The sequence below is a fragment of the Lissotriton helveticus genome, chromosome 1_1, assembly GCF_964261635.1.
Source record: "Lissotriton helveticus chromosome 1_1, aLisHel1.1, whole genome shotgun sequence".
NCBI lineage: Eukaryota > Metazoa > Chordata > Amphibia > Caudata > Salamandridae > Lissotriton > Lissotriton helveticus.
This window is the reverse complement of record NC_136057.1, coordinates 1,215,148,138-1,215,171,507: the sequence shown is the minus strand read 5'-3', so window position 1 is coordinate 1,215,171,507 and position 23,370 is coordinate 1,215,148,138.

Sequence of the window (23,370 nt, the reverse complement as noted above, 5' to 3'; positions counted from 1 at the left end):
CGAAGGGTGTGAAATAGATAAGTCCATTCAACTCTATCAAACGCCTTTTCAGCATCAAGGGCAATAGCCGCAAGGGAATAAGGTAAATGACGGGACTTAGACAGGACATTAAATAGCAGTCCAGTGTTGTCAGTAATGAAGCGACTCATGACAAAGCCCGATTGTTCCTCACCCAGAAGATCCGGGAGAAGAAGATCAAGACGTGCTGCAAGAGACTTCGCAAATATTTTGTAATCGATGTTAACCAAGGAAATTGGTCTGTAATTTTTACAATGTTGAGGATCCTTCCCCTCCTTGGGTATGAGGCAAATATGAGCATCAGAGAAAGAACCTGAGGAGGAACCCAAAGTGAGGAAAGCACCAATGAGGGAATGGAGTTTTGGAATGAGAAGTTTTGAAAAGTGAAGAAAGAACTCAACAGTAAAGCCATCTGGCCCAGGAGCCTTATCTTTTTGGAGAGTCTGAAGTGCCATGAGCAGCTCTTGTTGGGAAATGCTAAGCTCTAAATGAGAGAGGTCAAGCGGGAAGTGAGCTGGTTTTTGAATAGTGGAGAAAAAGCGGTCTAGGGATTGAGAGGAGGGTTGAGTTTCAGAGGAGTATAAATTTTTGTAAAAGGCAGAAAATTCAGCAAGAATGTCTGTATCCGTATGTTTGAGAACAGAGTGAGTGTCGTAGATTGATTCAATATTCAACTTATTGTGCTTTACCTTCAGATAATTAGCTAGAACCTTCCCAGTCTTATTTTTACCCCCATAGAACTTGGCACTTGATTTCAATAGATATAAAGACGCATCATCCGTGGATCTTTTGTTAAATTTCATTTTAGCATTAATCAAGGCTGTTAAACTTTCCTGTGAACGGGAAGTGAAATAAGAATGCTCCAATTTCTTAATATCAAGAAGGATAGCCGCTGTAAAGCTGCGAGCAGCCCTCCGTTTTTTTGCCACAAAGCCAATTATGAAGTCCCTTGCTGCAGCCTTAAAGGCGTCCCAAATAGTGTGCTTGGAAATGGAGGGAGTATCATTAAGTAAAAAAAATTCATCTGAAAATTCAGTGAAGGATGCAGTGAACTTGGGATCTAAAAGAAGGGAGTTATTAAAGCGCCATCGCTTGGGCCCAACTGATTTGGGCAAGATGTCCAGTTGAACCAAAGTGAGGGCATGGTCTGAGAGTAAAATCGGACCAATCTCAGCATGAGTAAGGGTTTGGGCAATGTTGTGAGTAACAAAAATGTAATCAATCCGGGATTGGGAATGATGACAAGGAGAGTAAAAAGTGAATTCCTGCAACTCTGGGTTACATAAACGCCATGCATCAGTGAGTTTGTGTTGGGAGATAGCTTGAGAAAAGGATTTATGTGACTTATTAGGAATAAAGTGAGCCTTGGAATTTCTGTTCAAAAAGGGATCTAGGGGCTGATTACAGTCCCCTGCTAAAATAAAGTTATCTTCAATAAATCTGGTAATGTGATGGGAAAATGTATACCAAAAAGTAGGATCACCAGCAGTGGGGGCATATACATTTAGAAGGGAAATTGGAACATTCTTAATAGAGAGCTTAGCAAAGGTCCAGCGACCATCATCGTCTGATTCCTGAGCGAGCAAAGAGTGAGAAAGAGCTTTATGACAGAGAATGGCTACTCCATTACGCTTACCATCCCCTGGAGAATAGTAAAAATTTCCCACCCAACTTCTCTTCAATTTAACAGATTCTTCAGCAGACAAATGTGTTTCTTGGAAAAAAGCAATATCTACATTTAAACGTGCAAGGTGCGACAAAATTCTCTGTCATTTGATGGGAGAATTAATGCCCTTAACATTCCATGTAATTATTTTCAATGACATTTCACAAAAGTAAAAAAGAAAACGTCAATAAGAGAAAAAAGGATAAAAGAAGAACCCAGAGGAGAAAGGAGAGCAAAAAGGATAAGAGAGTCAAGAAGAGGCGATACAATATGAGATTGAAAGAGCAAATAAGGAAGAGAAAGAAAGAGTAAAAGAGTGGTAATGAAAATCAATTGAAGGAGGAAGCAAAATAGAGGAATGCAAGTGAGAGAGAAAAAGATATGAAAAAAGTTGCAAAACAAGAATTGTCGAGAAGCAGAAGAGGAAGACACCTGTGAGACAAGGAGAACTAGTAAAGAGAATAGAAAGAAAGAGAAAAAAGAGGTAACGAACAACAGGGAAAGAGGGGAGAACATACTTACGGAGAAAAGAACTGGGGAAGGACGATCACTGGGGAGAGGAGACGAGAAGAAAGGACTGAGGGGGGAGCACCAACTAGAGGAGGCAGAACATCCAACGTAAGCGAACCACCAAATCGAGGGGGAAACACACTATAAGTTGTGAAACCTGCGGGAGAGAAAAAAGAACAAAAAACTTGAAAAGAAGAAGACATGATGAAGGCGAGTAATAAAAACGAAATGCCAGACAATAGTAAACAACATATAACTATATTACAGAGACATAAGGGAACAAATGAGATTCAAGGAGAATCATATAAGAGGAAATGTGCTGGGCAACTCGGTAGATGGGAACAGGAAAACAGCCAGCATCAATTATGCAGACTAACTAAGGGAGCAGAACAGCAACACATGAAAGTCATGGAGGAAAAGCTGATGAGTTATTGGATAAATCCATATCAGACGCCTGTGCAGAGTTCAGAAAACTCCGGAGACGAACAGGTTCCTCGTAGGTCGTCGTTTTGTTGTTGTGAGTGACTCTGAACAGGCAAGGATGGAAAAGGCCATATCTGGCGCCAATAGATCGGAGCTCTGGTCGAATATCCAAGAAGGCTTTACGGCGGCTGGCTGTGGCTCTGGCGTAATCCTGCGCAAAAAAGAGAGTAGAGCCTGACCATGTAAGGCGAGGGGAGGCACGGGCCGCTGAGAGGACTTTGAGAAGGTCAGTGTATTCTAAGAAATACATGATGACACCTCTGGGTCGTGAAGAAGTAGAGGAAGTTGAGGAGATGCGGCCAAGCCTATGTGCCCGTTGGATGTTAAGCGTGGTGCCTTCGGGCAAGTGAAGAAGCTTGGGTAAGAATGATTTAAAGAAAGCAATGGGGTCATTACCCTCACAATTCTCCGCCAGACCGTAAAGTCGAAGGTTGTTGCGTCTATTTCGGTTCTCCAACTCCTCAACCTGTTTCTGGAGAGAGGAGATCTGCGACTGCATGTGTGTCACTTTGGAAGATGACTCTTGAAGAGAAGATATAGAGCGTTCCACTGTAGTTACTCTTGCATCCATCTGTGACCAATTGTCAGTCAGAACTTGCAGCTTGGAATTAGTTTCCTCCATGAAAGGTCGAAGAGCACGTATCTCCTCCAGCAACATCTCCATAGATACAGCCGAAGTGGAACCTGTCGGTGATGGAGGATCCTTTTTAGGGCGCTTCGACGTGACTTTCCCTGAAGGTTGAACAGAGCGCTCCGCGTTGGACTGCGACATTTGAGCAGCAAGCGCCTGAGAAGCCTCGAGATGCGCCAATGCAGAAAAGACTCTTGAGTTTTTGATGAAAACACGTCGTGGAGTTTTGGGAATATGAGTGGTTGCTCTTCTCTCCATACAATAATAGTCGCCTCCAGAGAGAAAACAAGAGAAAAACTAACTCCAGCAGTATCGCTTGCGTGCCTGCAGAAACTAATACATGCGTGTAGGAACACCTCAATGAGCAGAGGTACACAAGCTCCAAGAAAGGAAGAGGGAAAATAGGGTCTAAAGAAGGTTCCCTCTTCACCACTTAGGAACGCCAAAGAGTCATAGATAGGAACAAAAGAGCATCCATATACTTATGTGAAGGAGCCCTTATGCTGAAGAGCAAAGCGAAAAATATTCATGCCAATGGGATTCAATAGGATAGCGTATTATAGAATAGAAAAAGTCCATTAGAAGAAGCACATCATCATAATGGAGAGGAGCAGCCTGAGGTGAGTGCGCTGGCTAGAAAACACATAGATGGCATGAGGAGCTACCAAAAATAAATTAAGTCCGATTGTGGAAGAGTGCAAGGAATTATAGTGCGCTTGGTGAAGAGCAGACTCAAAGGACGTGCACAGGTAGTCTGCGTGAGGAAAAAGTTCCATTAATACAAAATGGCCGCCAAATTCGTAAAATCGCGAGTAAAACTCGCACAAGTCAGCGCAGACAGAGTAAAGGCGGTAGCAGGCTGAAAATGATGAAATTAGCTCACCATGAGCAGTTGCTGGTGTCAGGAGCGCTGTGGCAGGTAAGCATTTCCGTGACAAGGTGCTCCGTCAATCGCGCGATGAGAAAACAAAATGGCGGTTGCGGCCGTCAGAGAGCCGCGACCGTCGAAGAACTTGCCGAAATGTCCATAACGACGTCAGAAAACCGCTGCAGCTAGGAGCGCACCATTCTCCCTATGCTCCGATGTTGAATAGTGCTTTTGGCAGGCGAGAGTAATGGGCTGAAGAAAGCGAAATCCCCTGCCGACCTGGAGCGCTCACATCGGAGCCGCCGTCCTCGTCGGGCGCCAAGCCACGCCCCCATTAGGGTTACTTAAAAAAAAAAACTCGTGCTTAGGGAGTTGTTTTTGGAAAAATGAAAACATTGTAAAAGTTTGACAGGAACTGTCCGTCAAACTTATATAACATTGACAGCGGTTCCTGACAATGTTTAGAGTTGTCTGGAGGGATGGTTGATAACTCTAGATTTGGCGGGTGGACCCCAATCTCGAAAACAGCCAGATGGTCTAATTTTGCAACACCTCCACCACCCCATCTTTTGCTCCTCACCCTTCCTTCTTCATCTCAAGTACCTTATCTTATCTTACATACTGCCACTATCTCCCACTTCCGGTACCCCAGATTTAAACAAATAAAAGAAAACCATGTACTGGAGTCTTTAACATCCTCTCCAAAGATGTAAATAAAGAATTCTTAATGCTCTACTTTCTCCATGATTGAAGGAGACCATTGCCCAACAAAGCAAATGTGACTTCTACTCATTATCCGCACTTAGATACCTCAAATAGGAAGCTTGGTTCTTAAATCACAATAGGAAGAAGTATACCCTCTATGTTGTGTGTTCTGTCTTATGAAATTACATATAAACTGAAAGTCGTCGTGTCCATAGATGCAATTAAATTCCTGTGCTTGCAGCTGTGGATTTTGAAATCAGCAGTCTGTTTAAGCAAATTTGTTTAAATGCCATCGCATTTGCCATATGTTGCTCAACATTAAAAATATTATGCAAATAAAATGATCAATGACCCTAAAATAAGATTATGTAAAATGAAGTAATGCCCCAATTTAAAAGAATATTTCCTTATCATTGCACATATGCCAGCATAATGACTAACATGACCTGATCACTCAGTAAAGTTAAGACATATTTTAATATTTACACTGCAGAAATAGTGAATTTCTTCACAAGTCAACTATGTTGTGTTTACTCCCATATCGTTGCAATATTTTTTTTTTTTACCATGAAGGTTTAGAAAAATCCTGGAAGTACCTATTAATTTATTCATTGCTCTTATACGTTTTTGGCAAACCCTGTGAAATACACTGAGATACATTTTAAGACCAAAACCACATACAACAACCCATATCTTTTTGTGGTCAATTGCTGTTTTTCAAAAAGTATGCAATATATTTTCAATAGTTCACAATGCCTCCACATTGATAGGAATTTGCTGCATTTGTGTTTAGTAGATATGAACAACAAACATTTTTCCATTAGCCAACAGTAGCAACTCCTAATTTTTCCAGAAGAATAATTAGCTAAAATATACACCACCCTCTTCAGATCATAATTATTGTATGTATTTATGCTTTGGTATTTCTAAAGCACAAACCTTGCTGGCTAGAAACACACTGCTGACGGGGGTGGGGAGAGAGGCCAGAAGGAGGAGGTAGTATTAGGGAAAGAGGTGAGATGTCAGCCTATTAGAAGTAGCGGTTCATGAAGCAAATTGTTGTCAGTTTCTTCCTGAATTTTAGGAGGGTTGGTGTTGTTCTGATGTCGGAAGGGATGCGCCAGCTCCAGGGAGAAAAGGCTCAAAACGTGGTCTAGAAGGCTTATTTTCTTATTTTCTGCTTCTGGCAGTGCTAAGTTTCTAATCTGGTTATGTTGGTGATGTTGAAGTTCCTCTTCTGGTGTTGACCTACAAATATTGTTAGTTTGCTTGCTAGGAAGACAGAAGTATTTGTGTGAAGGGCCTTGTAAGCTATGCTGCTAATCTTGAAAATTATCCATGCTTGCAGAAAGGGCCAATGTAGATCCTTTAGTGAAAAGCTGAGGGGGTTCCATTTCTTGAGCCACCTGATGAGTCAAACAGCTGTACAATGGATGCCTTTCAGGGGAGCAAGGGTGCTCTATGGGATGCTGTTGAGCAGGGAGTTGCTTTCCATTGTGTGTGATAGGACTAGAGCTATTTTCTTTCAGGAGAGAGAGTTAGGAACAGCCTATTTTGGTCTTGTTGGCAATGTATTCTTTGAGTGAGAAGATAAGCATCATCAAGACTTTATCATATATTTTGATGTGAAACTGGATCCTAACGACCTAAGATCACACAAGTTGTCAACTAAAGCAAATAAATCATCTTTAGTGCTCAACCTGCATGGGACATATCCAGATCTCTCACAATAATGGAAATCATTAACATATTTCCAGAGCCTGCCTCAGAACTGCCATGAAAGCTCAGGCTGGTAGAATTGTAATCCTTGAAAAGTGCCCAAATATGTAAAACAAGTCTAGAAAGATCTAATGCCAGCACCCACAAGTATAACAAAGGCATACAGATTGAGACAAATTATGATCTCTGATCGCTACCATGAATGGTTCACTGAGAGATTAAGCAAGACATTTTAGGAAAGCTTATATGCAAAGCGTGGTATTGTCACTGATACTTATTCTGGGTTTAATTTCCTATCAAACATAATCATCTTTCTTTGTGGATCAAAGCAACATCAGCTTGATTACAGGTCATATTTCCACAATATTGCAAGACATAAACTTCAACTACTACTTTAGGGTAATCTGGGAGCAAATTGTAGCAAAGATGTATCCTGGAAGAACCAGCTTGTGTGTGAACATCTGACAATCCATGCAACTGTATTTAAGCATTTAGAGGGACTCCAGTATAAGAAAGAAAATGATTAGATAGTTTAGAGCAACATTCAGTTGTGGATAACTTGAAAGCTCCATATCCATCGATTTTAAATCTCTCATTTAGGAATCTGGGAATGAAACAAAATTACTGTCTGTGCTGTTTATTTTAAACGGTGTCCACAATTTACACCACAATTGATCACTTTGTCTCTGCATTGGCCATCCAATCTGCTCACTAAAGTTTGAGCTGATAAACACTTTCCCTATCATGCAGCACAGTTGTTTTATTTATTATGGCTATTAAATAAATACCTACAGTGAATACATACATCAAAACATTCTAAAACTAAACTAATACAGTTTCACTACATGTTTGAATTATCAAGCTCAACAATATCACCACTTCAAAATAGTGATTATGTTTAAATCCTCCTAATATTCACCTCATTGGCAATACCTTAAAACACATATTTTTCATTTTGTTCAGAAAGTGTATCTTCTCTTGAGGATATAGAACATACATCCATGAAGCACCTAACATGAAGTTTCTCTCACTGTCTTGGTACAGCAAAAGTAAAACACCACAATCAGGTGTAGTAATCAATTAAGGGGTCCCTTGTTATCACTTTTCCCATATGAATAAACATTGACTTCAAGCCTTTAGACAGCTAAATTCAAAAACCTATGGCGTATGTGGTTTGGTGTATCAGGTGGTTTAGATATGGTATATAACTAATATAGTTCTGTATTGTAGAATACAAAGCCTCTTTAGGTGCTCACTGATACACCAGTCCTTAAACCAACAAAGAAGAGATTGGCACGAAAGCTGTAATATCAAGAGAATACATTTATTAACCTCATTTGAGGGAGACTGCATTAATACGGTACCCTCAGGCAACTGTATGAGGCAGTCCAAGGAGTACAGAAACCAAGGGCCTTTTATGGCCAGTTTATTACAGAGTTAGTATGGAGACTCAAAAAGAGGCAGTACAAGTGTACACACAAATACATATAAGGATATATTAGAATCACTTAGTCAACAGAGTGGGAGGAGTTACAATTTTGGTGACATTAGTTAAAGTAGCCTGACAGTCACTCTAAGAGCAGGTGCATTCTGGCAGCTACAGGCCTCTCTGAGCATGTGCAGTGCTCTGGCTCAATGCTGAAGAGTTAACTGTAACTGATAACTCAAGCACAATACAAGGGCAGGTAGCAGTGAAGAGGGAGAAGCACATGGATAATGCCCCCCAAAAACAAAATGGCTTCAACTGATGCTAACAGTGATTTCAGCTAGTTTCCACAGTATGAGTGTTGCTTGTGTCATAAGGTGAAACACTTTAGATTTTCTAGCATTCCTGAGGTTTAGATAGAAAGCTGATATTGCTGAACATTTTAGCTACCCTCAAAACTGTCAACCATTCCACCCTCATCTACATCATGAAGTCTTCAAGTTGGATTCACTGGCAACACTTTTCTTGGTCCTCTCCCTTTTCTCTCCAACTGACACCAGTTCATTCATATGGGAAACTTCAGGCCCCAAAAGATCCCTATCACCTCCGGAGGCTTCCAGGGTTTCATCTTGTCAAATGTCAGCTTCATCCTCTGCAGGGAGTCCTTTAGGACTTATCTCATTCACAATGGAATTTCACGTCACTAATATATAGATGAGAGACATTGTAATTTGTAGTCTTGACCTCTCGTGACCTTCAATGCTTCAAATACAGCCTTCACCTCACACAGAGCCAGATGGCCATCACCTTCTTGAAGCTCAAATTCACAAAAACAGAATTCCTGCTATTGGCAAAGAAATAAAAGCAACAACTAGTCCAACTCTGGCTCAACATGAGTCAAGACTAATACAAACATCATCTTTCACAAAAAGCAATGTCACTCAGATTCAACTTTAACACTGACCTCACCTTATTGTTGCGGGGATTCTGCACATACACAAAACTATGCACAGGAAAACAGGACCTCATTGAATAGGTGGTGTACCAACCTACCACATCGGTACTCAAAATCCCTTACCGACTAGCTATAGTGTCTCATTCCTTCTCCATCTATAGCGAAGCTACCAATGATTAGACAACCCAGAACACGTAACTCTATCTTGGGAATCGCGGGAGCCAGACACTCTTTCGCTTAGCCACTCATACTTGTCCACAATGGGAGTAATCAGAGAAGCAGTATAGTTTAAAATGTTTATTTCAACTGACGCGCTCTATGGTGAAGTACACAAGCTAATACTAGCAGCAGAATGCATAAACACAATAGTGTCACCATTGTTTCCAATCCATAGAATACAAACGGGGATGTCATGTTATAGAAAACAATGGAAAAGAGACAAAAAGACCTAACCACCCTCCCTGTGACAAGAGCTAGTTTAATATAAAACAGAAGACCTCTGGGCTTGTCAGCAGACCCCCATACCTCAAGGCCTAGATGCAATGTTCACATTGCAGGACAAACACAGGTCTTCTCTTTTGAAAGGTGTCTCTGTGTGTGTGCAAAACAGGTTGTGCTTGCAATATTAAAGTACACGATTCCCAGAAGTGCAGCTGTGTGTAGTCTGTTATGTCTAGGTGCGAGGGACAGATCAGCACAGAATAACAAGGTGCATTGTTGTTTTACCTTGCACAACGTGTGCAGACTAAACCTCAGAGCACAACAAATAACCTGCAAAGCAGACAGTTCTCATGTGTAAAGGGGCAAAAATAAAGTCTTGCGAAATAGATGCTTGCAGTGTTGTACGCAAAAGCAGCCTCATGCTAATTAAGCAACTGTCGACAATGAACTTTTATTCCTTACTACACCCTCCCCCTGATATGACCATTATATGTAGATCATAGGAGAAAGCAAAGTTAAAAAAAGCCTGAGGAGATATCAATCAGCATGTCAATTAAGTTTGGAAAAGGCAAAAATGTAAGTTCGTGCAAACCCAAAAAAAAGCAAGTCCTGGAAGAAGTCAAAAGACGAGAAAGAGAGGAGGAAGTAATAGTAAAAAATTGTTTGTTGAAAGCAAGGCATCCAGAAGCCCAGCTGATGTCTACTGGCAAAATGTACCTGATTAATCCATCAAGGTGTAAGTGCAAAAGAATGCAATATCCTCCAAAAGGACATAATTGTGGTCAGTGGAAAAGTGAGATGCCATCCAATTTGGCAAGTTGAAGGGAACTTTTTATTCGTCATAGTCAGGTGCCTCCATTAACATTGATAGATTACTTGCCTGATATTCAATGTAGCTCTATAGTAGGATATTCTGTGAAGCCTCACAGATATCCCATTGTGCCAAAATGCCAAGTGCAGAAGCACGCGCCATCAAGCCAATCCCAATACACTCCTGCTCATGAGCAACTAAGGGACCCATTAGCCAATTGAAATCTAGGACTGGACATGAGCTGTTGCTGAGACATAACTCCACTGCCCATGTAAAGTCACAGCGGAGGCACGATAACACAGGTTGCATGCAAGTAAAATAACCAAAACGAAACAATAATCCATAAGACACACTGAGTGTCGCAAGAGGCAGTGTACCGAAACATTCATGCATCCGGCACGAAGCAGTTGCAACCGGCCTGGCCTGCCCCATACCACAAGAGGAGCAGCCATTGCATAGTAGGCACAACAGAAGCAGGACACCCGCTGCCAATGCCAATAGTAACGGTAAACCGCCACATATGCTGGAAAAGATAGAATGAATGAATGCAGGTATCACACCAAATATAGTCTGAAACTAAGTAACGAGGCCAGAACTCACATGTTTAAAATGAGCCAGGGCTTGTGTATGAGATGCATAAAAAATGCAATGAATCAACTCCCGAAAATGTAGTGAGAGGTTTATGTTTAAAAGCATTTGAATCCCAGACTCCACACTCGCCACCTGGAGCGTGAAGTTTTCAAGTGTGGAAGTAAATGCAACTTCTTGTTGCGTTAAAAGCACCTTTAATCTGCTCAGTTTGTTGAAATCTGCCTTCAAAGTTGGAATTGAAGGCCACACTGGACTATCCAGTGGCCCATGTGGGGGTGGGACAAGTACATTATTGCAACAAATTACACACTGGGAAATCGTTACAATGTAAGGAATGCCAACCTGCAAGCCGCAGCATTTTTGGTTATTTAAAATAAGATAGGTACCCTTAGCAGTGTGAACATGGGAATTATGGCTGGAGCTGGTTTACCTTTTAAAACACAAGCAAGATTCGGAGCCGAAAGATTACAGGCCCGTGCAACTGTATGTTTTTACATACAAAGGAGTGTCCTACACTGAAATCACGATCCTCCCCAGTTAGGTAAACCTCAGTGTTGTCCCTTAAGTGAAAGGCAGAAACCACAGTTCATGTAAAAAAGCACCTCCAAAAGGTTCAAAATGGCCCACAGGGTAATGTTTCATACAGGATGTAAATTGAAACAGAGAAAACAGTAAACTTATAACCCCATGGATTAACCAAATCGCAGAACCTGATTCCGCTACAGAAAAGGGGGTAAAGGGTCTATTTTTTCAATGTGGAAAAGAATATAAGCTGCATGTTTCATGGACATAAATTGCTGTTTCTCTGTCAAATTAAACAGGGAAATGAAAGCGGTAGCGTTCAAAAAATCCCATGGCACTTTTCCCAATTTCAATGTTTGCAAAGTCCATACAAATTGCATTACCGAACGTAGTTGATTTTGACCATGATATAACAGAGAAACATCTTCTTACACAATGTCAATAACAGAGGAAACAATATTTTCTAATGTATAAATGCGGGAAGACAGTGTATTAATGCTGTTGTTGACACTCTATTTCCCGTAAACGTGATGCTGCTTCTATTTGTGATAGTTTCCAAATTTCAATGTAAGCAGCATATATCCATCTATTTTATCTAGTCGACCAAATTAATATTATTGGACAGCAAGGATAAATGTTGTTTAACAGAAAACAGCGTCGAGTGCTGTAACCATTGTTGACACAGTTAACAAAAGAATAGGTTGTGATAGTATGTGAATCAGAAAATCTAGGGTCTGGCCTGTCATATTTATAACCTAAACTAGAGTTAAGAAAACGGAGTTGGCAGGCATTCGAACTATTAGGCCAGATAAACCAACGCAAGGGATCCATGGCAGATTCATTAAATGAAGTATTTTTCAGTAAACTCTGTAAATCTTCAATGGTATAATTTGTGTGTGAGTGCAATTATTATATTCTGCTAAAGTTGGAATGGCTGGGGCTCTCATTTGTTTAGAAGTCACCATACCAAAACATGTGAGTTGGTAAATAGTATTATTCAAAAATAGCATTTGAGTGGGGATGAGGCACGCACAATGTAAGGCCCTGGAGCCTCAAAGGTTTCATTCAAATGTTCATAACCTTTCATGGCCAGATTATGGCAAAAGGAAGAAGAATATATTAATTTACTATGTATCAACATGAGTTTCTGAGAGGAGGGGCTGTTCATTTTGAAATAGAAAGATTCAGGAATGGATGGGCTAAATTCTGTAAAGTAGGTAAATGTTTTCTTTAATGTTTTCGAGCTGCCTCTGGCATAGGGCAATGCTCCCACTGAGTGTAATTTAGGACAGGACGTAATGTACTAGTCTTGCGTATGAAATGATGCCCATAATGTTGATAGCAGAAGGGGTCAGCATAATTAGCAGAATCTATATACAAGTCTTCAGCATTAAAAGCAGCATAATATTTAAAATCTGAAAACAAAGCTTGAATCGCATGCACATGCCAATCATCTGAACAAATGTCTTGTGTAACCACATCACCCATAGAGCCTCTAAAGACGTACGGTACGTTAATCAGCTCTGTAGGACCGTGAATTTGGAAACCCACTTTATCCCCAAACTATATCATCCGAAACAGGGAACGCTAAAATGTTACCAAGAGTCTGGTCATGCTTCATGATGTGTGAAGATGAATGTGTGGCCAGAATTCCATTGACAAAGTTTGCAGCAGATCGTTCAGGCAACTAGTGACCATTGATGAGTTGAAAAATTACAGTAAAAACCCAATCTACATAAAAAGAAAAATTAAAAATAGTGTCAACCAAATGTATGTCCATGGAGGAACGAAATAAGTGTTTTTAAACCAAGATAAAAAATTGGACAATTTTGTCGGATCATCTGTTGATGTGGAAGATTCGTCAAAGGAAAATCTGCCACGGTGCAAAGGAGTATCCGACAAATCATGCACAGAGTCACCTGTGGGATATATGTATTTAGCATCTGTCAAATCTGTTGACACAGGAGGGATGGTAGGAGGTTCAATAACAGTGACCATCTCGATGATAGTGTCATTTGGCAAATTAAAAGATGTTATAGTTTCTCAAGTTCTTGAAATTGTGGGACAGAAAACAGCAGGTGTCACACAATTTAGAATCGGCCAGATGTTGTACCTTGACATTGTCCACTGAGATGTATCTGTTGTCTTTGCGACCGGGCAGAGGAGTTGAGATTACTGTTCGAGTAGCCTTTAGGCCGAACACTGGAACTGGTGCACGATATTAGGCACCAAATTATTTTTTGTTCTCCACCTTTTCTCAGACCAGATCTCCAACTTTAGGAAGCTAGCTGACCACTGGATTCTGTAGCGCTGCATCAGTTGCTGAAGACAAATGTTCAGTAGCAAGGCTGGCACGGGTCTCTTGTAGATTCTGTAACATAGCAGAATGATTATCGATGTCAAAGGTCGTGGCAGCCGCTGCAACATCTAGACCATCAAGGTCTGGCACAAACATTTTGATGCCAAAGAGCATTATGTATGGGGTTAGCCCACCCAGAGGTCGTCTAGGGAGATTATTAGGTGCACGTTGGTTGCCATGCAGATGGGCTAACCAGTTCCTAAGACTCTAGCTGTCAAGAATTTCTTCAAGTCATGATTCATTCACTCGACAAGTGAGTTGCCCTCAAGCCTATATGGAGACGAAAATTGCACCAGCACCCCCACAAACCGCATAGGATCCTTGTACGCCTTAGAGGAGAATGCTGAACCTTGTTCAGAATGAAAGGTACCACAGGCAAAAATCCCTACAAAGACATGCAAATCCCTGATGACAGGGCACGTTCTTTCCGAACCACCATTTGGCCAGCTGTCAAAATTTTCTTGACAGTTGAAAACCTCATTTTGGCCAAAGAGTACAAATATGATTTATATGCGATTGGCACTGTGTCTCCTTCATTGTACGTCAAGTAATTGAAACCCACTGCGCGTGGTACGAATCGTATCACCAGGTTAGTGTGAGTATCACGCGTTAACAAGTATTTAGATTCAAGCAAATCAGATTGCAAAGAAAGTAATATAGCAGAATGTTCCGATAACCAGCTGGCTTTTGAAAAGGTAGGTTGTAGCAAGGTATAAAGTGGCTTGATGCGCTGGACATATTCAAGAATATAAGTATGCCTGAAATTTTAAAATCCCAGCAAAGACTGAAGTTTGTTCAGTGTGGTTGGAGATTGCAGCTGTGCGCATTTCTCCGGGAAATGAGGAGCCAGGCCTCAACCTTCATTGTTGAGCTCATAGCTGAAGAAGAGCACCGCATAACATGTGATGTAAGACTCGGCAAAATTAAACTTGTAACCGTAATCTGAAAAATGCAGAATTATGCGGTCAACTCGGCACAGATACGGCCATAATTTGTCACCAGTGAGGTAGATATCATCAACATACGAATATGCATCTGGGTCTATGCTGTCTAACAAAGAGAAGCAAATATTCCAGGACTGTTTTTGTAGCCCATAGGCAAATGCCAGTATTTTTTCTATATTGCACCTGTTGAGAATGCGGTCCATTGGCTGCATTCACAAGAAAGATTATGGCTGTAAAAACCATTTGAAATATAAAGTGTCATTTTGTATTTTTACGAACTATGCTGTCTACCAAGGCAGAACTATGGGTATTTTGTACAGCAAAGGTCCAGCAATGGGAGTTCAAATGCCGGTAATCGAAAACTATGCAGTACGACCCATCCGCTTTGGCTACAGTAAAGAACAGAATATTTATTGCCAATATACACGACTCAATCACTCTTTGATATTCCAACTGAGTGAGAATGTCGGCAACAGGACCTTTAGCTTCCCGTCTAATAGGATATTGGGGTTACAGTTGAGACATCAACCGTAAAGGAATATCATGTGGTGGTGAATCTTTACCCCAGCAAACCTGATTACAGTACACAGCCAGAGCAAGGCCAAAGCCCACTCAGCTGCAAAGGCGTCTGCATGCTTTTTGGGAACGTAATGTGAAAAACTAGGAAGTATCACGTCCTCGCCGCGAGCGACGGCCAGAACAAAAGGTGAGGGCCAGTCGGCCTCCGCTAGCAAAATGTCATAGGAAGCGGTCAGATTCTCCCAAAAAATCCTAGTAATTACACGCTCAATGTCTCCCTCTATACAAAAACTATTTCGTACAGACTACCCATGTGTCGGCTGTCTCCACAGTAATTAATATTTAAGTTGCTGTCACCGCCAGACAAGGACGCATTGCCTCCTGTGCTATTGTAACATCAGCTGCGCTGTCTAGCAGGGTTAAAAGCTAAGTCCTATCCAGTAGTCGTGTTCTCACTGTCTGAAGCATATCTCGCTGTTAAAGTGGCAACTTTTTTCTTTTGAAAAGGGGATTGGAAATGTAGTTGTTCTTCCTGTTACCCCTTGGAGTCAAATTGACGAGCTTGTTTTTCTTGTTCCCTTGGAACCTGTTGACTCTTGCCATGATTCTGGTGAGCCCCACCACCAGCTTGTAAGCCGGATGTGTCCTGTGAAGAACAAGGCAAACGCTGATCAGGGACTTGAAATCTATCAGGAGTCTTAATTTTGGCACGGTCGCGCAATTCATAAGTATGCTCAGATTATCCATGTGTTGGGGAACTAGCACGCAAACCTTGTTTCTGTTGTTGTTGTTGCCCCTTATTCCTATTTCTCCAGTTCTTTTTAGAAAAGTAGCAGATGGAACCTTAGGCTGAGATTGAGCCTGTGTTTGCGATTGTGTAAAAGGTTTGTTCCCCAAACTATTGCAGCCAATGGTTTTATAAGCCTTTGCAATAATTTGGGGTGGGCGGTAAATTCAGTTCCACATCCCGGACTTTGCAAAATTCCGGAAATTTCACGTTCCACACGGAACGCGGAATTGCCGAAAATTCTGCGAACCGCGGCGGAATGGAATTTGTTGGCATGGTTGTTGAGTAAGTACAGTAGAGGTATTACACAACATGGTGGCATCTTCTTGGATAAATTTGCTGGGCAGGAATTATTCTGGCACGATGCTCCTGGCCTGAGTTGCAGTTCAAATTTGGTAACGCATTATTAAGCCCAAAAAATATCATGCACTCGGTCGAGGCTGGGCAGGTGTGCTTTCTCCCCATATCTACCATCAAAAAGTAGCTGCTATGCTTGATGGAGGTCTTTGCATCCATGACTTTCTCAAGTGCAATCCCCATGTACTTCCTGTGACCAGGAGGTTCTCTCTCCTCATCTGCTTCTCTGATCGGTCTCTGTCCTTTCATAAACAAGAAGCAGGTTGTGAACTCGCATAGAAGCCCCGCCCCATATACAGTAGCGGTATGCAACGTCTTCCCGCCCTTTACCCACTATGATGGACAGCTCATTTAAGGGACGCCGGCGCCTTTCAGTGCAGTGGCAAAGTTGCAGACACACATGGTCACTGGAGAGACAACTCTACTGGCCTTTTACGCATCTGTAGTGTAGGAAAATCACTATACATTTACTCAATGAGGTAGCACTTACCGATTAGCCAGTAGAAAGTTCTCCAGTTGAGTAGAGGTATTGCACAAAACTGTGGCATCGTCTTGGATAAATATGCAGGGCAGACTTTATTCTGGCATGATGATCCTGGCCTGAGTTTAGCTCAAATTCGGTAACGCATTAATCACCCCAAAACATATTGTGTGCTCCGTCGAGGCTGGGCAGATGTGCTTTCTCCCCATATCTACCACCAAAAAGTGGCTGTGATGCTTGATCGAGGTCTTTGCATCCATGACTTTCTCGAGGGCAGTCCCTGCGTAGTGTCTGTGACCAGGAGGTTCTCTCACCTCAACTGCTGCTTTGATCAGTCTCTGGCCTTTTATAAACAAGTGGCATGTTGTGAACTCGCATAGAAGCCCCACCCCACACACACTAGCGGTATGCAACATCTTTCTTCCCTTTACCCACTATGATGGATAGCTCACTCAAGGGACCCCCCGGCGCCTTTCATAGCGATGGCAAAGTTATAGACACACATGGTCATGGGGGAGACAACTCTTCTGGCCCTTGACGCAGCTGTAGTGTAGGAAAAGCACTATACATTTACTCAACGAAGTAGCACTTACTGATTAGCCAGTAGAAAGTTCTCCAGTTGAGTAGAGGTATTGCACAAAATGGTGGCATCTTCTTGGATAAATATGCAGGGCAGGATTCATTCTGGCACAATGCTCCTGGCCCGAGTTGCAGCTAAAATTCAGTAACGCTTTAATCAGCCCAAAAAATATTGTGTGCTCGGTCGAGGCTGGGTAGGTGTGCTTTCTCCCCATAAGTCAAAAAATAGCTGTGATGCTTGATGGAGGTCTTTGCATTCATGACTTTCTCGAGCACAATCCCCGTGTAGTTCCTGTGACCAAGGACATTCTCTCTCCTCATCTGCTGCTCTGATCGGTCTCTGAATTTTTATAAACAAGAGGCATGTTGTGATTGTGAACTCACATAGAAGCCCCGCCCCACACACACTAGAGGTATGCAACGTCTTCCCACCCTTTACCCACTATGAATATGATGGACAGCTTGCTCAAAGGACCCCTGTGCCTTTCCAGCGCGGTGGCAAAGTTACAGCTGTAGTGTGACGGGCGTGCTTTCTGAGTTATTTTGCCGTTTCGCTGAACTTTGCGTAGTATGACTAAGCAAATTCCGCCCACCCCTAGCAAAAATGTTTTTTTTTTTTGCAGAGTTTTATATAGCGCGGACTAGAACCGAACCGAATCAGTTATCAGAGCGCTTTACATAGCACCAGTTACGTTACATGAGGACACACTTTCATTTTTTTAGGCACGGGGAGATTAAGTGATTTTCCCAGAATCACAGGGGGTTTTTGGCGTCGTTAACGAGACTCGAACCCAGATCCCCAGGTCCGAGGTCGAGCGCCTTAGCCGTTAGGCCAACTCCTCTCAAAATATTGGGTAATTTGCGTTGTTTGTCGATCTCAGGTACTGCTGCAAGCCATTAGCGACTTGAAAGCTCACAGCATCGCCCATGACATTGGCAAGGATCATATCAGCCACCACGTCATATGCTCCCACTTGACATATCCCCAATTCCACAGCCGCTTCAGCGCCGTGTTCATCCTGAATCCGCTTTGTCACAGAGGGGAGGATAGTTATAGATGGTATGCTGAATCACTTTGAGTATACAGCTACAAACACCTTTCCCCAGGTGTTACAATCAGCTAACTCGGGAAGCAAATGTTGAGGCAAACTAATAGTTAAAATTCTGTGTTTCTCTCCAGGAGAAGTAGTAGGAAAAAAGCTTCAAGCTGTCCAACTTTTTTGGCACGTCAATTAGGTAGTTCATCCTTATTTGTCGGACGCTTGCCATTACCGAATTAACCATAATGGGACTGATAGTCACACCACCAGTCCCCGCAGGGTGAGCGACAACCCCTGGTGGAGCTGCCTGAAAAGCACGGGAAACCAACTGCATATAAAAAGGTCTGTAAAAATGAATTAAGGAAGTATGCAACACCCACAACTCATTGAGATTAGCGTGTGTTAATCCATGCGAGTGCGGTGCATACCCAGCTAACACAGGCCATGAGGCTCCTTCAATTGATAAAGGACCTAAAGGGGCAGGTGTAAATGAGTGAGGAAGGGTGCCATTAAACCAAATTCGGTGTTGCCAAGCCGATAGCGGAACCTCTATCGTCTGATATGGACGATACCCGACCGGAACCACAGTGGTGGCATACTCATGAAACAGATTATCATCCGCTTCAACTGCGAATAAAAGACTTTGAGCGGATACGTAGGATACGTTTCAACTACTAAATTAAATCGACCCCTGCATCAGAGACCCGAAAATTCCTTAAGTAGTCTCGGAGTGGGGCACGACTATGTGCGGCAATCTCATGCCTCATCACAAAAGTCGGATGTACAACTTAATAAAGTCAAAGTTAAAGTCAAAAGTTCTTATAAAGCGCACGATTCACCAGAAAGGTCTCAAGGCGCTGAGCAGAAAGAGACAACAACCCTGAGTTAAAACAGTGACGCAGTTAGTTAGGAAAGAGCCATGTTTTCAAGCACCTCTGAAAGGCCAAGTGATTGGAGATGGAAGACAGATGGGGGGGGGGCTTATTCCAGAGTAGGGGGGCAATATAAGAGAAAGCCCGGCAACCATATCTCACAGTCCTGGCCCTAGGCTGGACCAGGAGACGTTTAGAACTAGATCTTAAAACTCTGGATGGGTTATACCAGACGAGTTTCTTAGCAAGATAAGAGAGGCCAATTCCCTTTAGAAGTTTATGGACGATACTAAGTATCTTAAAATGGCTTCTTTAGCGCACAGGGAGCCAGTGTAGTTCCCTGAGACTGGGCAAGGATGGTGACCTAGGTGGCAAGTCAAGCACCAAACGGGCTGCGGTGTTCTGCACCGTTTGTAGCTTGGCCAGCAGGCCCTCATTTATAGAGGCGAACAAAGCGTTACCATAGTCGAGACGACTTACAATAAGACCCTGGATAAGGGGTTTCCTAGAATCAAGGGGGAGCCATTTAAATATTTTGCGCAGCCTGCGCAGAATGCCATAGCAAGTGCGGGACATCAAGTTGACATGAGACTTCATAGAAAGAGTGGGTTCAATCATGATACCCAGGTCGCGTACCACTTCTTTGGGCTCCGGGCAGAGTCCCATATCTTGTGGCCACCAATCCTGTGTTCATATCTGCTTGGCCTTACCAAACAACATAATCTCTGTCTTACTACAATTCAGTTGGAGTTTGTTGGTACTCATCCAGTCCTTTATCGCGATCATACAGTTCTGAAATCTGGAACGAGTGTCAAGAAAGTCCAGACTGCAGGTGATCAACACCTGCGTGTCATCTGCACATGACACAGTGGAATAGCCATAAGATTTTATTATGTTGGCCAGAGGGGTAAGATAGAGATTAAAAAGCAGGGGGCTTAGAATTGATCCCTGAGGGACACCCACGGAAAGGGGGATCCTATTAGATTCCAGAGTATCGACCTTTATGTAGGTGTACCGGCCTGTCAGATAGCTCTCAAACCAGGCACGGGCTTTGCCTCTGACACCAATCTCCCACAGTCGTTGATGGAGAATACTGTGGGAGACGGTGTCAAAGGCAGCCGACAAGTCCAAAAGGACAAGAATTGCAGATTCACCTTTATCGAGAGTGAGGCGGATATTATCCACTACCTCCAACACTGCAGTCTCGGTCCCGTGGGCGGCCCGGAACCCCGATTGCGAGGAATCAAGGAGGCCCTGTTCTTCAATAAAGGTTGAAACTCGCTTATTGACGAGATGTTCCAGCACTTTACCAAAGTAAGGCAGAAGCGAGATCGGCCTATAATTAGATGGGATGGTGGGGTCACTGTTAGATTTTTTCAAAATGGAACTGAGCCCGATCAAAAGAAGCATTAAAAATGTTGGTAAGAGAGTTAATGAGTGACGGAAAAATCTCATTACACCTCCGCGGGATCAAAGAGTCTGTAGGAGAACCAGATTTCACCTTCGAAAGAGTTTCTAATACTTCCACGGTGTTAGTGGGCTCAAATTCAAAAAGGGAAGGGGGCTGAGTGTAGCTTGAGGTGGAAGAGTGACAGAAAGGTGCCTCTCCAATTAGGTGAATCCCAGGTGAAGAAGCAGCAAATGTTAAATAGATGGCCTTAATTTTATTATCAAAATAGGCTGCGAGTGAGTCAACCCACTGAGCAGTGGGCCGAAATGCCGATTGCTCCACCTGCGGAGAGGTAAACTCATTAACTATTTTATACAATTCCTTACTCGAATGGGCAGCTTTGTTAATCCTGGCAGTGAGGTAGATGGATTTTGCAGCTTTTATTTTTTTCAGGTAGTTAGCATGAACCTGTTTATATTTCAACCGATTTGCAAGAGTTCCGGTCTTTCTCCACAGCCTTTCCGCCGATCTACTAGCGGATTTGTCCACTTTAAGTTCATCTGTAAACCAAGGAGATGCTATTGATTTCACCTTGACTGTAGTTTCAGGTATAATAATGTCTAGTGCGGCCCTAATTGATGCTTCTAACTGGACTGCGGTTAAGTTGATATTTGTTCCCTGTAAATTAGGAGGTATAAAAACAGATGAAAATGCCTCTGAGGTCAGCTTACGCCAGGATCGTATTGATTTGGTGTCAGAGCGATAAGAGGGTTTGGAGTCAGTAGGTTTCAGAAAGCTAAACTTTACTAGATAGTGATCGATCCACGTCATTGGTAAGGGAGACTCGCAGTTGAGACTAAGAAAATTGGTAAAGAGCAAGTCAAGAGTGTGGCCTGCTTGGTGCGTAGGACCAGTAACTTTTTGGGATAGAGATAGCGTTTCTAAAGTTGAAAGTAGGTTACAGCTATCTTCGTCAAGGGGAAGTTCAGCATGGTAATTAAAATCGCCTACCAAAATAAAATTATCTAATAACAGGCAGCACAGCAAGGGCTAATAAGAGAGAGTAACCTTTTTTATTTAACTTCAAGCTTGAAATACCTATAAAAACTTCAATATAGGAGGTTGTCCCATCACAGCCACCTCCGGAGGCGGATCTGAGGGTATCGTGGACAAGCACAAGCACTACTCAAGTGTCTTGCAGATAAGAAACAGACCAGGTTGGTGGTGCCATGCTGCAGGGATTCTGCTCATACACAGAACTATGCCCAGGAAAACAAGACCTCAGTGAATAGGTGGTGTACCAACCTACCACATCCGTACCCAAAATACCTAACTGACTAGCTATAGTGTCTCATTCGTTCTCCGTCTACAGCAAAGCTACCAATGATTAGAGATCCCAGAACACGTTACTCTTTCTTGGGAATCGCGAGAGCCAGACACTGTTTCGCTTAGCCACTCATACTTGCCCACAATGCGAGTAATCAGAGATGCAGTATAGTTTGAAATGTTTATTTCAACTAACGCGCTCTATGGTGAAGTACACGAGCTAATACTAGCAGCAGAATGCATAAACACAATATTGTCAGCATTGTTACTAATCCATAGTATACAAATGGGGATGTCATGTTATAGAATACAATGGAAAAGTACGAAAAGACCTAACCACCCTCCCTGTGATAAGAGATAATTTATTATAAAACAGAAGACCTCTGGGCTTGTCAGCCGACCCCCATACCTCAAGGCCTAAATGCAATGTTCAGATCGCAGGACAAACACAGGTCTTCTCTTTGGAAAGCTGCACGATTTCCAGAGGTGCAGCTGTGTGTAGCCGGTTATGTCTATGTGAGAGGGACAGATCAGAACAGAATAACAAGGGGCATTGTTGTTTAACCTTGAACATCGTGTGCAGACTAAACCTCAAAGCAAAGTTACAGTTACATAAGAAGGGTAAAGCCAAAACTAGTCTCTGGGACCTGGGTGTAAAGTTGTATGTATTGACAGTGGTCCCAGATAATAACAGTACAATGTGAAGAATCAAAACAATTATTCAAAACAAAGCATAAAACACACAATATTTTTATGCTCAGTGTTTAATTCACACTGGGCAACGATCTCTTAATGCAAAATATCTTCATATTATTAATGTTATTACATGTGACATTGTCCCTAGACTGGAACAAAGTGAAGGGGGGGAAGGTAGAGCGGGTATTGGTATTTTGTGAGGATAAGGAAGCACAGGAAAGAACCTGCAAAGCAGACAGTTCTCATGTGTAAAGGGGCACAAATAAAGTCTTCAGAAATAGATGCTTGCAGTGTTGTGCGCAAAAGCAGCCTCATGGCAGCGAAGCTCATGCTAATTTAGCAATTGTCGACCATGGACCTATAAGCCTTACTACACTATCACATTGTCAAGGAAACCAAGAGGGCCTGTTATTAGCGCCCTGTTAAAAAAACAATTCTATCCCTCCAGATCACAGAATCTGAACTACTGTTAAAGCCATCACACTCCTGCATGTGGGTTGTGGCAACACCCTACATTATGACTGCCCTCCACCCCATGGTAACCATAAAGCCTTGTTGAACCCCCACCTTGTTGGATATGTGACCTTCTGAACCCCACCATGATGGAACTATACTGGCTACCTTGGCTGGCCTACCCAATCTACAAAATCACCTGCATCATCTACAAGGCCATC